General features: G+C 36.9%; 1 protein-coding gene across 6 annotated transcripts in view; it reads left to right on the forward strand.

Moving 5' to 3' along the window:
* Rtl4 (retrotransposon Gag like 4) overlaps nt 1-17,099 on the forward strand; it is a 355,422-nt gene that overhangs the window by 129,768 nt on the left and 208,555 nt on the right. For 4 of the 6 annotated variants that reach the window (XM_052737644.1, XM_052737634.1, XM_052737625.1 and 1 more), the window contains one exon: nt 8,495-8,592. The exons of the other annotated variants lie outside the window; for them this stretch is intronic. The gene's annotated coding sequence lies outside the window, so the exon portion shown is untranslated. The remainder of the gene's footprint in view (nt 1-8,494; nt 8,593-17,099) is intronic. 6 annotated transcript variants of the gene reach the window in all.

Raw genomic sequence — 17,099 nt, forward strand, 5'->3', positions numbered from 1 at the left:
AGCAGGGAGGAGAGGAATAAAGGGAAAATAAGAGAAGGGAGGAGAGAAGAAAAGTAAAAGGATTAAAACAAAGATATTATTGAGGGTCACTGAGGTGGTTCAGTGGGTAGAGGTGTTTGCCATTAAATCTGACCCTAGATGACTTGAATTCAATCTCTAGATCTCACGTGGTGGAAGAAGAGAACAAACTCCCACAAGTTATTCTGTGACTTACATGTGAATGCTGCAGTATGTGTACAAACATAAAAACACACAATAAATAAATGAAAACATTTAGGTTATCATCAATATACTGTAGTTTCTATCCATGATATTATTTTACACAGGTATAAACATCACAGGAAGTTTATATTGATACAATTTACCATACCTATCATATTTATTTACTATATGTATATGCTGTTCAGTGAAATGTACCATTATGTCTTTTCCTCATATTCTATTTAGATTATTTGATTCTTTTTGGCTATTCAGTGCTGGGAATTCTTTTTATATTCAAGATACTAGCCCTGTGATGAACATATGGGTTGCAACTATTTCCCACCCCTCAGTGTCTGTAACTTGTCTCTTAATAGGGCATGTCAAAGACCTTTATTAAAAAATTATTATAATAGAGTTTATCAAGTTATCCTTTTATGGACTATGCCTTTGTGAATGGTCAGGACTAAAAAATCTTTTCTCATTACTGGAACCTGAGGACTTTTATCTTACCTTTTCTTAAATATTATAGTTTTTGCTTTTGAATTTAAGTTCATGATCTACTTCTAGACATTTTGTATAAGGCGGGAGGTTCAGATCAAGTTTCAGTTTTATGCTCCAAAGCACTCAATAGTTCCAAGACGATTTGTTGAAGAGGGTGCCTATCTCTACCAAATATTTTTTAAATTTTTTGTTCAAAATCCTTTGAGCATATCTGCATGAATTCACTTCTGTAGTCTCTCTTCTAGTAATTGATTTAAATGTCCAAACTTCCTCTATTGTAATACTTTCTGGAATGGATATGAGCTTTCTTATAAAGTAGAATGAGTACTTACACTTCAGTTATTCTTCAGCCCATGCTTTTTTTTCATATACATTTTAGAGGAAGCTTATCTATGTCTGAAACAACACTCCCATGAGTTATTTTATTTTATTTTTTAATGTTTTTAATTGAATGAAATGATAACTTTTCCCCTTCGCTTTCCTCTCTCCAGCCTCCGCAAGCTATCCATCTATAAACCCCTCCCATATCCCCCACTGTCAAGTTGATAGTCTTGTTTTCTTTATTATCATTGCATAAATATATGTGTATATGTGTATGTACACAGATAAAGCTTGCTGAATTCATTTTGTTATTATTGTGTATATGATCTTAATGCTGACTGCTCTGCCTTGGATAACCAATAAAGGGATTTATCTCCTTTTCTCAGCAGTATTTCTTGCACGTAGCTCTTTCTCTAGAGGTGGGACTCCACGACATTTTCCCCTTTCCACATTAACTTGTCCAGTAATATTGCCATTATGATGGTCTTGTTTATGTCGATATTTCTAGGAGAAACTGTTTCACAACAGACTTTCTGGTATTCTGGCTCTGACAATCTTTGTGTCTCCTCTTCAACAATGTTGCCTGAGCCATACATACATACATAGCAGCTGCTGTGATGTAGATGTGTCTATTGGGGCTGGGCTTCCCACAGTCTGTTGGTCTCTGCATTGTGTTTAGTTGTGGGTTTTCTATGATGCTCTTCATTTACTGTAAAAGGAATCTTTATTTTATAATGAGGGACAGTACCTATCTTATGTGTGGGTATAAGCATAAGATTTAGAATGTAGTCAAGACTTATAATGGTCTATTAAAGTTATAGTAGATTTTTTCTAAGATCTATTATTACCTCACAAGTCCAAGGGACCTAACTAGGTTTCCAATTCCAGGCACGTTTTCCTGCCTGTTCTGTGGGCCTTAAGTCCAATTAGACAGTGGTTGGTTGCCACCAACACATGAGTGCCACTTATTGCACGTCTGTGCATATCTTGCTATGCTGGTAATTGTTGTGGTTCATAGGTGTTGTAGCTGAGTAGGACTAGTTAATCTCTCTCTTCCTTTGGTAGCTCGTATAGTATATTCTAGAGCCATAAAAATTAGACTGAAAGAAAGAGAATTGCAGGTCATATTCAGCCCTAATGATTGATACCTGTGTCCTAAGTGTCTGGTGTCTTCACCAATAAGGGCCCATCCTCATCCCCTGAAAGGCAAACAAGGGCTACGTTGATAACCTGTATTATTTTGGGAGTCATTTGGACCACTCTGACCAACTATTTGAAAGGAAATTTCTTGTGCCTGGTACTGTTTTTTTAATTAATTGATTGGTTAATTAATTTATTTTAGTTTATGGTTCTTGTTGGGAGTACTACCAGCACAAGTGGCTTAACTTCCTTTAAGGTACATATGTATACATATACTTATATATTGTGTATAATTTTATGAATGTATAAATTAAGATTCCTTGAGAATTTATCAAACAACCTTGGTGCTATTTGTCATTTAGCCCTCATTTTCATTCTGTATTGACCTCTTTCCCTCCTTCTAGTTGGAGCCACTTCATATCACATATAATCCTGCCATTGTCCTCCTAAGACCCCCTCTGTGGTCCTTTAATATTTTCCTAGTTCCTGTGGTTATTCTGTGTTTTGTAGTCACATCTAAGGATTTGAATGTTTGGGTATTACCTCACTGAATATAATCTTTTCTAGGTCCATCCATTTGCCTGAAAATTTCATTTCATTCTTCTTGACAGTTGAATGGTATTCCATAGTGTATATGCACCACATTTTCATTATTCATTAGTTTGTTGAAGGGCATTTAGTTTGTTTCCATTCTCTGGCTATTGTGAATACATTCAAAATGAACATTGATGAGCAAGTGTTGGTTCAGTAGGATGTTGAGTTCTTTGGGCATTTGCCAAGGAGTGGTATAGCTGAACCATATAGTAGATTTATTTTTAGTTTTTTGAGGATGCTTCACATTGATTTTTAGAGCCCCAAGTTGCATTACCAACAACAGTAAATGAGCATTTCTCTTTCTCTTCGACCTCTTCAGTGTTTGTTGTCAGTTGTTTTGTTGATCTTGGCCATTCTGATTAGAGTGTGATGAAATCTCAAAATTGTTTTAATTTACATTTTCCTAATTGATAAGGATGATGAACACTTTTAAAAGTACTTAGCCATTTTTATTTCTTCTCTTGAAAACTATATGTTACGATCCCAAGCCCATTTTTTAATTGGATCATTTGTTTCTTTGGTTTTGACTTTTGCATTCTTTGTATATTCTGGATATTCATCCTCTGTCAGACATTCTCTCCTCCCATTCTGTGGGTTTCTTTACTCAATTGTTTCCTAAGCTGCTCAGAAGCTCTTTAGTTTATGAAGTCCCAACTGTCCATTGTTGGCCTTAATTCCTTGGTGCACGGATTCCTATTCAGAAAGTCCTTTCTGACAACTATATATCTTGTAGTGCCCTTCCTATACTTTCTTCTATCATTTTCATTGTTCCATGTTTAAAATTGTGTTCTTTAATCCACTTGGACATATTTTTTTGTACAGGGTGATAGATATGGATTTAATTTCACACTTCTGCATGTGGGCATCACATTTTCTCTGCACCATTTGTTGAAGTTGCTGGTTTTTTTCCCAGTATATATTCCTGCTTCTTTGTCAGATATTAGATGGCTGTAACTACAAGTACTCATGGCTAGCTCTTCTGTTTGATTCCATTGGTCTACATAGCTGTTTTGAGGCCAGGATTATGTTGTTTTATATCTTGAAGTCTGGAATAGCAATCCTTAAAGTATTCTTTTTGTTCATGATTGCTTTTTCTGTTGTGGGTCTTTTTTGGTTCCTTAGGAATTTTAGATTTTTTTCTGTAAAGAATGTTATAGATATTTTTATTTGGACTACATTGAATCTATACATTGCTTTTAGTTAGATGGCTATTTTCACAATGTTAATTCTACTAATCCATGAACACTGGATGTGTTTCCATTTTGGAATTGCTTCAACTCAACCTAGATCAATTTGGGTAAATCTGACATTTTGAATTATACAATCCATGTACATGGTATGCTGCTTTATTTATTTAGAACTTTGATTTTTTTATATGCATTTTGTAGATTTCAATATATAAGTATAGATTAATAATTAAATTTTGTTGGAACAAGTATAAATTTTATTGTAGGGCTTTTTTGTTACATGTATTGATTGTTTAAATATAAAACTATGATTGACTCTTCTATGGGGATTACATATCATGTTACCTTGCCTGTATCTCTGTTTTTGTCTTTAATGTTGTTAATTCTAAGCCTTTTAAACCTTCAGATAATTATCAGCACAAAGAATTGCTTCAGGCTAATACACTTACAGCACCTCCATATGAAAGTTGATAATGAAAGAGTGGGATACAATTTCATCACATTGAAATAAAACCTCCCCAAAACATCAGTGGTGTTTTTTTGTGACCAAAGGGCATATCCATTATATTGTCTCCCAAACATTCTTGTATATAATTCAGGGTCTTGTACAAAGTCATTAAGGTCACCTTGTAGCTGAGTGAGATAGCACACGTATACTTTCATAATTTGAGAGGCAGAGAGAATAGGATTACAAGTTTAAGGGCAGCCTTGACTACACAATGAGATCCAGGCTAGCTTAGGCTATGCAAAGAGAACTTTTGTTTGTTTGTTTGTTTGTTTGTTTGTTTGTTTTTCGAGACAGAGTTTCTCTGTGTAGCTTTGGAGCCTGTCTTGGAACTCATTCTATAGAGCAGGCTGGCCTTGAACTCACAGAGATCCACCTGCCTCTGCCTCCCGAGTCCTGGGACTAAAGGCGTGTGCCACCACTGCCTGGTGAGAACTTTTCTTTTAAAAAAATCAAGAAATATCAATCTTGTGAAGGAGTTGTTTATGCCTTAAGAACTCATACAACTAATGTTATAAATAGACTTATGGGAAAAACTGTTGAAACTATACAAAATCTAGTTAATTAATACAAATGTATAACTATTTTACCTTTAAAATGAGAGCATAAGATTATTTTAGAAAAGTATCTATAAAACAAAGTTGGACACAAATTCATCATTATTAATATAGGAAAGTATATAATCGAGCATCATGCAATTTTATTTCTCAAAAGTATAGTGTACTTAGATCTTAGAGTGGGTTTGTTGAGAACAAGCTTATATACACAGAAATAGCAATGAATAAAGTATTCTACATTAATTTCAGCATAAAAGAGTTATATTCACACTTGTAGAAACACTCTTTACTTTAAAATGAGTCAGTACTGAATGCTTAGATGTAATTACAAGTATATTCTGTCTGTTTTGATCAGAAGTCCATCTCCAACATTTGCTAGAAGATATATACTTGGGAAACACACAAATCAGTGGTAAATGAGCTGGCTTACCATTGGCCAGAAAGATTGAGGAAGGTGAGGTGATTGTTTGTTGCAATATTACAAAGGGGTAAGGATTCTAGCATATCCTTTGTAGATGTACATCATGATTTTTTTCTTTCTTCTTTTTTTAAAAATTTATTTTATTTTTATGTGCATTGGTGTTTTGTCTGCATGTATGTCTGTGTGAGGATGCTGGATCTTGGAATTACAGACAGTAGTTAGTTGCCTTGTGAATGTGGGGAATTGAACCCATGTCCTCAGGAAGAAGAGTCAGTGCTCTCAACTGCTGAGCCATCTCTCTAGCCTCTTTCCCTTTTTTTTTTCTTTTCCTGTAGGTCATGGTTTTAAATTGCCTCTGCATCTTTCTGCTACAATGATTTGAATGTTGTCTGCACAGGATTAATATTGACATTTCCCTGTACACATTTTGAATCTTTATTGACTTGTTCTGTTCTCCTGGGGTGGCACGGGATACATGTCTTTCTTTAGGAACATCTGTTGTGAGGTTATTTCCTTTAGCCCTTCAGAAATCAAAGACTTCATCTGTTAAAGTTGACCAGTGACAGTACTATATAAAAATGGAAAAGTAAACATTTGTTTGTGCTGTTTACTCTTCACAATTTTCTCTCTCGGTTTTTTTATGCCATTCATTGTTCTGCATGACTGTTCTTATTTCTGAATATCCACGTGGCTAGATAAGCAACAGAAAGAGTTGAAAAACTCTAATTACTACTTCCTTCCTAAAACTTCTTACTTCTGTGTTAAATCATGAAATTCTATTATCACTTCTGGTTTCAATTTATTTGATCTTTCAGCAGTTGCTGACAAAGATGACTACATTATCCTTCCTGAAATACTCTCCTCTATAACGTCATGGTACTACATCCTAATCCTGCTGTGTCTCTCCTTTTCTGACAAGGATTGTTCTCTGGAACTTGGTTGCTCCCCTCTTTTCCTGGCCTCTCATCATTGGGGTTGTCTAGGATTTAGTTGTGGCCTAATTTCTCCCCATCTGTCATCATTGACATAGACAATCTAAGTCAGGTTTCTAGCTTTTGTGTCATTTCTCTGTGATGATCCCTCAATTGATTGTTGTTCTTGTTCTCCAGATACCTGTGTCTCACTGCCCCCACTCTCTTTCGGCTACATACCAGAAATTTACATAATTTGCTTTATCTTGGCTCTCTACTCCTCTTTTGACCTTGGTCAATCCTAATTGTGATGATGTTCTATTTTTTTAATCTAATTTCATTGGTCCAGTTACAGATCCAAGTTCTTAATACTAAATCTAAAGAATAGTTTTCAATTTCTCTTTTTTCTTTCAGAATTCATGTTTAATCCGTCATCAGACATCTTCCACTTTACCTCAGGATATGTTTCTTTTCTTTTTTTATTAAGAATTTTTTTTATTCATTTTACACACCAACTGCAGATTCCCCTCTCATCCCTCCTCCTGCTCGCCCCCAGCTTTTCTGCCCCCGAACCTTCTCCATCCCCTCCTCCAAAAGGGTAAGGCCTCCCATCAGAAGTGAGCAGAGCCTGATACACTCAGTTGAGGCAGGACCAAGCCCCTCCCCCTGCACCAAGGCTATGCAAGGCATCCCACCATAGGTAATGGGTTCCAAAAAGGAGGAACCCTAGTCTATACTGAGAACACTAGTTTAAGCTACCATCATTATTCACTTAAATTATATAACTCAAACTTCTTGATGCTTTCTTAGTTCTCATTTTTTTCTACAAACAGCCTCAGGACTAGGCTTTTTCTCTTCCTTCCTTCCTTCCTTCCTTCCTTCCTTCCTTCCTTCCTTCCTTCCTTCCTTCCTTCTTTCCTCTATTTCTTTCTTTTCTTCTGAATACCAAACCAAATTTTATTAATGCTATGGAGCAGACAATACAAGAAAGAGGCATACTCTATGTAATACATGGAAACTGTATACAATTTAAGGGCTGGTGAAGTGGCTCATTAGGTAGTCGGCTGGCTATGCAAGCCTGATTACCTGAAACTGATGCCTGAATCCAGGCTGGGCTTGTCAATGCAAGCTCAATCATGTTTCAACTTATCTAATGCTGCACAATTGTCTCTCTAGAGCCAGAGACATCACCCTATATCTCTTTCACTGTTCCACTGAGTTCTAGCTTCATCTTTCCTCTCCATACCATCTCACCTTAAATAGTACATCCTTGGAGGCCTTTCTTGATTCTCACCCTATCAATTTTTTTCTTTTAACCACTACTCTCCTCATTCAATCCCATTATTTTGTTTTATGTTCTTCTTTGTTATTATAGTACCTGGTAACGTTTAACTATACTTTGGGACTGAAAAATATTTAAAAAGTGGATGTGATAATTTAAGGGATAGCAAATGTAACCATGTATTTTTGAGAAAGAAGCTTTCTTTGTTACTCTAAATTCCTTATTTGGAGATTACATAAATGCTCATGCTTAATGATGGCTGCATAGGCTACAGTAATGACTCATGAAATATTGATATTTTACTCACAGGATTTTTTCAAGTCAAAGAGTATATTAATCTTGATATATTAAACATAAAAATTGCTTTTGTTAAAGAGGTATTAAGGATCAGTCATGAGACTGTTAAGTCAATATTTTCCCTTATAACTTCTCTAGAGACTGTTAAGACTCAGCTAAAACATTGCTTGATCTATTGCATTCCAGATTTCATAAAACCGAATGCACAATCACTATACTGGACTCTACTTGTGTGGCTCATACACAGACTAACAATAATGGATACCAGAGATGCTATATAATTTGACCCCATTTACTTGCATAGCCTGAGAACATGCCCTACGGAGAAAGTTATTAGACTAAGATGTTGTTCATTTTGCCAAGAACGTGAACTTGTGGCCTTAACGTCAAAGGTTACATCAGAGCATCTATTGCAAAGCCAGGGGAAATTATCCTTGAAATGGATGGATGATACCCTAACTCTAAATCACTGTTAGTTAAGGAAAGGTTCAGTGGAGAAGGTCACCAAGTAATTGTTTGTGTATAAAGGATGTTCATGTTCCTCTCTTTCTTAATAAATCATTGGTGTTTTTAACAGATGATGATTCTGCAGTATTGAGAACATGGACTATTGGAAGTGGACTAATTCAAGTGACATGTTTGATCTGAACAGCCTCATTAATCATTAATTATAAGGTCAGACATATTTGTGTGTGTAATGTCCGTCTTTTCTAATAATTGGTAGTGATAAAATCTATGTCTCTGATTGCTCCCACTTTATCATTAAGCAAGGAATAAAATATGAAATCCTTAGGGCTGGGGATATAGGTCCATGGTAGGCAGCTTGCCTAGAATGTACAAAGCCTTGTGTTTACTTAGCAACACTAAAATATATTAAAAGGAAGAGGTTAGATTAAAAGTAAAAGTAAGATTATTTCCAGGGATCAGGATAATATTCAGTAAAAACGATCATTTAGAGAGACTGAAAAATAAGACTAGTTATCTTCCTATGGGACCAATTAAATGGGGATCCTAACCAAGTGAGAAAGTCAGATTCAATAAACTGCTGAAAAATGAACCAAGGTTTATTGGAAATGCTGAATATATACTCTATGAAGACTTAAGTATAAGCACTTGAGTCATTTTCAGGCCAGAGACTGACAAATGGAGCATAGTGCAATTGCATTAGGAAGTCTTTGTTTAAAGGACTAGTTTTCAACTCATTGAAGAACCTTCAAGATGTGCTATGTAGCCAGGCTCCACTGCCTGAAGGTCTATACTGTGTTCTGTCTAGGCCCTGATATCTTTTGTTATCAGATCTCAGAATACTGTTCTTGGGTTTCTGGTGACAATGACATAACTCTTCCTTATCTACCATCCCCCAGATTGGTGTACTAATCATGTTTCCACAAACAGAACTGAATTAGGTATAACTTCAGTCTGATTTCAAAAAAGAAGATTCAGTGTAGCTATGCACTCTTGTCCCCACCCACTCTGGAAACCAAGCACAGATGTCCAGAGGAGGCACAGCATGTAGACAGGCAATGATGCTATCTTCAAAATTTCCAGACAATTTCAGTAAGAGGTCTCCTGGTATGTTCAGAAAGGTACAGAATAAATTACTTTAAACATCTAATCATTTTATATCTTTCTGAAGCATGTTTCTGTTAGTATGCTTTTAAGGTTTCTAATTTCATCCTTACCGTTTTTGTTGTTTTATTAAACATCTTTATTAAAATATAATTGACATACCACACAAACACAATTATACATTTTTTAAAAGAATACTCAGGTATACAGCCATCACTATGATCTTGTTTTCATCATTCCCAAGACCCATTTCTCTTTTGGCAGTCACTTTCCATTACCTCCTCCTCCTCAGAGGGTTTCTGTCTATGTAAACTTCTGTCATCTGTACATCTTCCTCTTTTTAGTTATATTCTTTTTCTGAAAGTTTTTCTTACATGTTAGAATGTCACTTTCTAAATCACCTTTTCATATTTGGATTCTTTGAATTTGCTTTACTATGGAAACAAGCTAACAATTGTTTCATTTTTTTTCACCTAGCCCTCTTATATCATGACTTATGGTCTCCCTGAAAGGCATTATAAGGTAGTGTGTAGACTGAATGGCACATCCTCCATAATCTCTGTTTAGGTAGGTTTAGGAGGTGTTCTGTACTTCTCTGAACATTTGAGTACTTGGTCCTTTCTGGGTAAGTTTGGGAATTGTGGCCTTGCTGGAGAAAATATGTCACTGGGGGAAGACTTTGAGGTTTTAAAGCCCGAGACCACTCCCATTGTACTCTCTGTGCTTTCTTCTGGTGGTTCCTGTTGTGAGCTTCTACCTTACTACACCAGCTACTATGCCTGGGACTTTCCTGCCATGATAGACTCATCCCCCTGGAACCTTAAGTCCAAATAAATGTTTCATTCTATAAGTTGCCTTGGTTATGGTGTTTTATCACAGCAATAGAAAAGTAACTAAGATAGGAAGATATTAAAAGTATGATGTTTGGAGTCAGATGAACATAATATAGTCTCAACTTTCACTTACAAGTTTTGATCCTCTAGTAAGTTATTTTGCCACTCTATAGTTTGGTTCCCTCATGTATTGAATGGAAGTGGTAATAGTACCAACTTCAAGAGTTGCCAGGAACACTAACAACTGGATAAATGGGAAAACACATAACTAGTGCCTGAAATATATTAATTGTTTAATGACAATTTTAAATATTTACTTATTCCTCTCTCTCTCTCTCTCTCTCTCTCTCTCTCTCTCTCTCTCTCTCTGTGTGTGTGTGTGTGTGTGTGTGTGTGTGTGTGATTGTAATCTCTGGATATGATAAACCTATGGTTGTCAGAAGAAAGCTCGAAGAGTCAGATCTCTCCTGCCACCTTATGGGATCTGAGGATGGAGCTCAGATCATCAAGTCTTCATAAAAGCACATGTACCTACTGAGTAATCTCACTAGCCTCTTAATGGTAATTTTTGTAATGTCTTCATCAATAGAATGTAGCTTTTCTTGAATGATAACACAGTCATGGTAGGTTGTCTATTGCTTAGTCATTGTCAATAAGAAAAACATTGAAGACCGTGAATCATGGCATGCATATTTGAGTTTCTTGTAAGTTATTGCCTTGCCTTTTGCACTTGGAGTTTACAAAGTCCCAGAGAACATAAAATTTTCCCCAGAGGAAAGAGATTTCTTTGAGAACCATATTATGGTATACACATCCGCTGTTCACCATTAGAATCCAGTAATAGGAATGGCAGGAACAGAAGGGAACTATTCCTTTGAGACAGTTGGTTTCTGTGCTCCAAAACTCTGTAAGAAAGAATAGTAAGGCATTCAAAATGAGACTTCACCCCCTTCAGAAAATGACACCACATGGAATGCTGAATACATCTCTCTCTGCATGAGATGATATTAGTGGCCTAGAAATAGAACTCAGAAAAATGAAGCACACAGTCATAAATAGACAACTGATGGCTTAGAAGTGCAAGGAGGGGATTGAATCTGGAAAATGTTCTTTTAATTTTAACAGTTTTTCAAAGCAGAGCCACCAACAAACTTAGAAAAAGGACTAATTAGAACAGAGGGCCAGAGGGTGGAGTAGACATTGTGTGTGTGTGTGTGTGTGTGTAAACCCCTAGCCAGTCCTGCTCTGTGTGATTAGATGCTTTGGAAGAGTGTATATACCAGTTGGAACCATGCCGCCTAGAATTAGACAGTAGAGGAGGCAGACTAGAAGACAACATCTAATAGAGTGTTTTTTTTTTTTAGGATAACTGTCTGTTATTTCTCTACCTCTTTTGACACAGATCATGGAATTGGATTTGTTGTGGAATGTTACAAAGGACTAATCTGAGGTGCTAACCAAAATGCAGTACTGGAAGTTCAGAGCACTATGACAGTGTAGTTTAGTGGGTAAGGACAGAGGCCTGTAGTTAGACCCTCCTTCAATTAGGTCCTTTTCCCCACAAGTGGTTAACTATATGTGTTATAATTATATATATATATATATATATATATATATATATATATATATATCATGCCAGTGTTGGACTTTTAATGCAAAACAAAGTTAAGGATAGTTCCTGTTCCCCTTGAAGTCTGAAGTCTAGTTTAAGGAATGAGCAAAAATATGGTAAATATAAACTGTGAGGATTGTCATGGAAGAACTGAAAACAAGGCTTCAGAAGAGGGTGAATGAAGAGTGTATAATTTAGTAGTATTGTAACATCTACTATCTGCCCCTACAAATAACAGTAGTATTGTGATTATTTTCTTATTTAAATAAGTAATGCCTATGTAGGTTGTGGGTTGATTCTTGGCACCTAGCATGACCACTGATGCTGATGTTATGGCACTGAACAAAACATCTGGTTTTCCTTTAACCACACTTCTAAAATGCTATGCTGATCACTTGCTATTTTGGCTATCTGCTTGTCAGATAGAGAAGCTGAGGTTTTGAGTCACTGTTACCATAGTCTTATAGGATAGAACTGGAAGAACACATGCCTGTGGGCCTAACAAAGGGTTACTATTAATACCAATAGCAATTTAAAGAGCATATGTATTCGCAGGTGATACTAATGCAAAATCCTAGGAAGGCAATCTGAGCTCAGTATTTCCCTCCTCACCTTTCAGCATATCTCAATTTATCAGTGGGTATTTTCTTGTCCAAGTTCAATCAACACTGCCTCTACTTATGAAAAGGTATTCTCACAGGAACTTCTGTATTTAATTACAGTGATGTATGAATGCAAATGCTGACTTACAATGTGGCTTAACCAGGCTCACTTTCCTGTCTTTCCTACTACCCACTGTTGGCTTTAGGTATCAAATAATCCTGGAGTAGATATAGTTGTATATCATATGAGCAGAAATATTTATTCTCCTCAACACATTTGTCCAAAAGAAGACCTTACAAACTTACTTTTATTTTTTGTATTCCAATTGAGGGGGTCTAGTCAGTAAAATAAATAACAAAAGTCAGTCACAGCGATGGAGTACAACTAAGTGGGCAACTGCTTGTGAGAAAGAATTAACATGTGGGATTTATAGTAGAGTTTACTATGCATCAACATTTTAAAAGTCACATACTGCTGTAGGATTTTCATGCTCTATTATCTTCTGTGAAATAAGGCTAATGCTATTAATTTACTCTACAAGATTATAGAAAGGATTAAACAAATTAATAAGTAAGAGGGTCTTAGAGAAGTACTTAGAATAGTCTAAGTATTCAGAAAGTATCACTGTTTCAACAGAAGATTAAACCAGTACTTGTTCCAATTTTTCATCTAGATTGAAATTCTAACAATGTCTACTGTAGTTGGTGCTGCCTAGCACAATTAAGAACTGAATGTGCTTTCTGTCTGTTTGCACATTCTCTTTCTTGAATTAATTTTTATTCTTTGAATATTTTGTACATATATACAAAAAATATGACCATATATACCCTCACTCCACATTTCTACCCTTCAGCTCCCCCCATGACTCCAAAATGTCTCCCTGCTGCTTCATATCTTCCTTCTTGTCCTTCTTTCTCATCCTTTGCCATTTCCTGGCAACTCACAAAGTCTATGAAGTACTACCCATATATATGTAGGTGTAGGGCAACCCACTGGAGCATGAAGAATCACAGTGGAATTAAATCAAAAGAGGAATAATTCTCCTTCTTTCAGCAGCCATCAACTGATAATAGTGTCTCAGTAAGAACTGAGGCCTGGAGACCATCTCCTCCATTAATGTAGAAATTTTGGTTGGCTTGATTTTGTGTAGGTCTTGTGCAAATAACCACAGCTGATGTGAGTTCTTGTGTACAATGACAATGTCATGTTCAGAAGACAGTATTTCACAGTACTCATCCTCATCCCACCAACTCTTGCATTGTTTCCACCCCGCTCTTCCTTGGTGCTCACTGAGCTTTAGTGGGGAGTGGAGGGTGATAAAGATGGCCTGTTTAGAGGTGAGCATTAAGTCTTGGCTTCTTAGGCCATTGTCCAGCTATAAGTCTCTGCATTGAATGCTGCCCACTGCAAAAAGAAGACTCTCTGACCAAGGTTGAGGGCAGCCCTTGTCTATGGGTATAAACATAAATATTTAGAAGGCAAATTGACAACAGTTTTTGGTGATGCATAGACATGGATATTTTTGTGCCATTAAAAGTTTCCTGTTGTTAGTTTTTCAATTGTGATAAAATATGCAAAACAAAGTTTTGCATTTTAGCCATTTTCAAGTAACCAGTTGAATGGCATTTGGTCTATCCTTACTGTTACACTAACATAAGCTTCTTACATGTCTGAAAAATCTTCTTATTGCTCAGCTGAAACTCTGAACACATTAAATAATAATCTCTCATGATCCCCTTCCAAATCCACTGGAAATCATTGTTTTACTTTGGACAAAAGCACAAAAAATGCTATAAACATTTAATATATACAACTTTATAAGTATATGTTTATGAAACTATCACTATAATCTGTGCCATAAACTTATCCCTTTTCTTTAAATGTATCCTTTCACACTATTTTTATTTCTTCAATTTATTATTTGGGAGTAAGAACATTTAACATGTTTTATCCTCAGAGCAAAATACTAAGTATAAAAGGCAGTATTATTTATTATAGGAAATATGTTGTACACAGAACCCCAAGACTTAATCATTTTGAATTACTGAAACTTTGCTCCCTTCAGGTAATACCTCCTGTTCATCCTTTTGCTGTGGAATGTCATTCTGTATGCTGTGAATATGTATTGCTCTGATTGGTTAATAAATAAAGCTATTTGGCCAATGGTGAGGCAGAATAAGTTTAGGTGGGACATTCCAACTAGAGAGAGCAAAAGGAGAAAGGCAGAGCTGAGTGACTCTGCTAGCTGCCGCCAGAAGAAGCAAGTTGTAAAGTACCAGTAAGCCACAAGCCACGTGGCAAAGTATACATTTATAGAAATGAGTTAATTTAAGATATAAGAGCTAGCTAGTGAGAAGCCTGAGCCATTAGGCCATATAGTTTGAAAACAATATAAGCCTCTGTGTGTTTATTTGGGTCTGAGCAGCTGCAGGACTGGGCAGGACACAGGAAAACTTCCAGCTACATCTTTTTACCATGATTTCTTTTTTTATTCATTTTACATACCAACCACAGATCCCGCTCTTATCCCACAACCCGTTACCCCCCCTGCCTCCCCTCTCTGACCCACCTCACATCCCCTCCTTCAAAAAGGTACATTCTCCCATGGGGGGACAGCTAAGCCTGGTACATTCAGTTGAGGCAGGACCACACCCCTCCCCACCCTGCATCAAGGGTGAGCAAGATGTCCCACCATAGGTAATGGGATCCAGAAAGACAGCTCATGCACTAGGGATAAATCCCGATCCCACTGCTAGGGGTCCCTCAAACAGACCAAGCTACACAACTGTCTCCTGCATGCAGGGGGCCTAGCCCAGTCCCATGCAGATTTCACAGTTGTTGGTCTAAGGTTCCTGCGTTCCTATATGAGCTTGGTTCAGTTGTCTCTGTAGCTTTCTCCATCATGATCTTGACCACCCTTTCTCATATAATCCCTCTTCCCTCTCTTAGACTGGACTCCTGGAGCTTGGCCTGGTGCTTGGTTGTGTATCTCTGCATCTGCTTCAATCAATTACTGGATGAAGGATCTGTGATGACAGTTAGGGTATTCACCAATCTGTTACCAGGGTAGGCCAGTTCAGGTACCCTCACCACTATTGCTAGTAGTCTAATCTGGGGTCATCCTTGTGGATTCCTGAGGATTTCCCAAGCACCAGGTTTCTCCCTAATCCCATAATGTCTCCCTCTATCAAGGTATCTTTGATTGCTCTCCCACTCTCCCCCAGCTTGACCATTGTGTTCCCTTATGTTCTCATCCCCCATCCCCTACCCTCTATTGCACCCCCTCATCCACAGTTACTCATTGGGATCTCCTCTGTTTCCCCTTCCCAAGGTGATCCACACATCCTCTTAGGGTTCTGTTTGTTTCCTAGCTTCTCTGGAGCTGTGGGTTGTAGTCTGATTATCCTTTGCTTTACATCTAGTATCCACTTATGAGTGAGTACATACCAAGCTTGTCTTTCTGAGTCTGGGTTACCTCACTCAGGTTGATATTTTCTAGTTCTATCCATTTGCCTGCAAATTTCATGATGTCATTACTTGTTAGAGCTGAATAATACTCCATTGTGTATATGTACCACATTTTCTTTATCCATTCTTTGGTTGAGGGGCATCTAGGTTGCTTCCAGGTTCTGGCTATTACAAATAATGCTGCTATGAACACAATTGAGCAAATGTCATTGTGGTATGATTGAGTATCCTTTGGGTATATGCCCAAGAGTGGTATCATTGGGCCTTGAGGTAAATTGATTCCCAATATTCTGAGAAACAGATATACTGATTTCCAAAGTGGCTGTACAAGTTTGCACTCCCACCAACAGTGGGGGAGTGTTCCTCTTGCTCCACATCCTCTCCAACATAAGCTGTCATCAGTGTTTTTGATCTTAGCCATTCTGACAGGTGTAAGATGGTATCTCAGAGTCATTTTGATTTGCATTTCCCTGATGACTAAGGATGTTGAGCAATTCCTTAAATTTTTTTTTGGCCATTTGGGATGCCTCTGTTGAGAATTCTCTGTTTAAATCTGTAGTTCATTTTTTAATTGGATTGTTTGGTATTTTGCTGTCTAGCTTCTTTGTATATTTTGGAGATCATCCCTTTGTCAGATGTGGGGTTGGTGAAGATCCTTTCTCATTCTGTAGGCTGTCATTTTGTCTTATTGACATGTCCTTTGCCTTACAGAAGCTTCTGTTTCAGGAGGTCCTATTATTTAATTGTTGCTCCCAGTGTCTGTGTTACTGGTGTTACATTTAGGAAGTGTTCTCCTGTGCCAATTGCCATGACTTCTGCACTTGCCTTTTTATTCTCTGCTCCTATGAGTTTGATATTTTATATTAATCATTGAATTGCTATCATAAAGCATTTGTCTTCTGTATCTAACTTATTTTAGTAAGCATAACATCCTCCATGTTGATCCTTATTTTAGTAAGTATAACATCCTCCATATTTTCAAATTTTAAAGACTAAATAGCATCCCATTTTAGATGCATTCTTTATCTATTCATCTGTGTATAGAAACTTGGACTAACTCAGTGCCTTGACTATTGTGAATAACACTGTAAGGGATA

The sequence above is a fragment of the Peromyscus californicus genome, unplaced genomic scaffold, assembly GCF_007827085.1.
Source record: "Peromyscus californicus insignis strain IS unplaced genomic scaffold, ASM782708v3 Scaffold_10__1_contigs__length_136768540, whole genome shotgun sequence".
NCBI classification, from domain to species: Eukaryota; Metazoa; Chordata; class Mammalia; order Rodentia; family Cricetidae; genus Peromyscus; species Peromyscus californicus.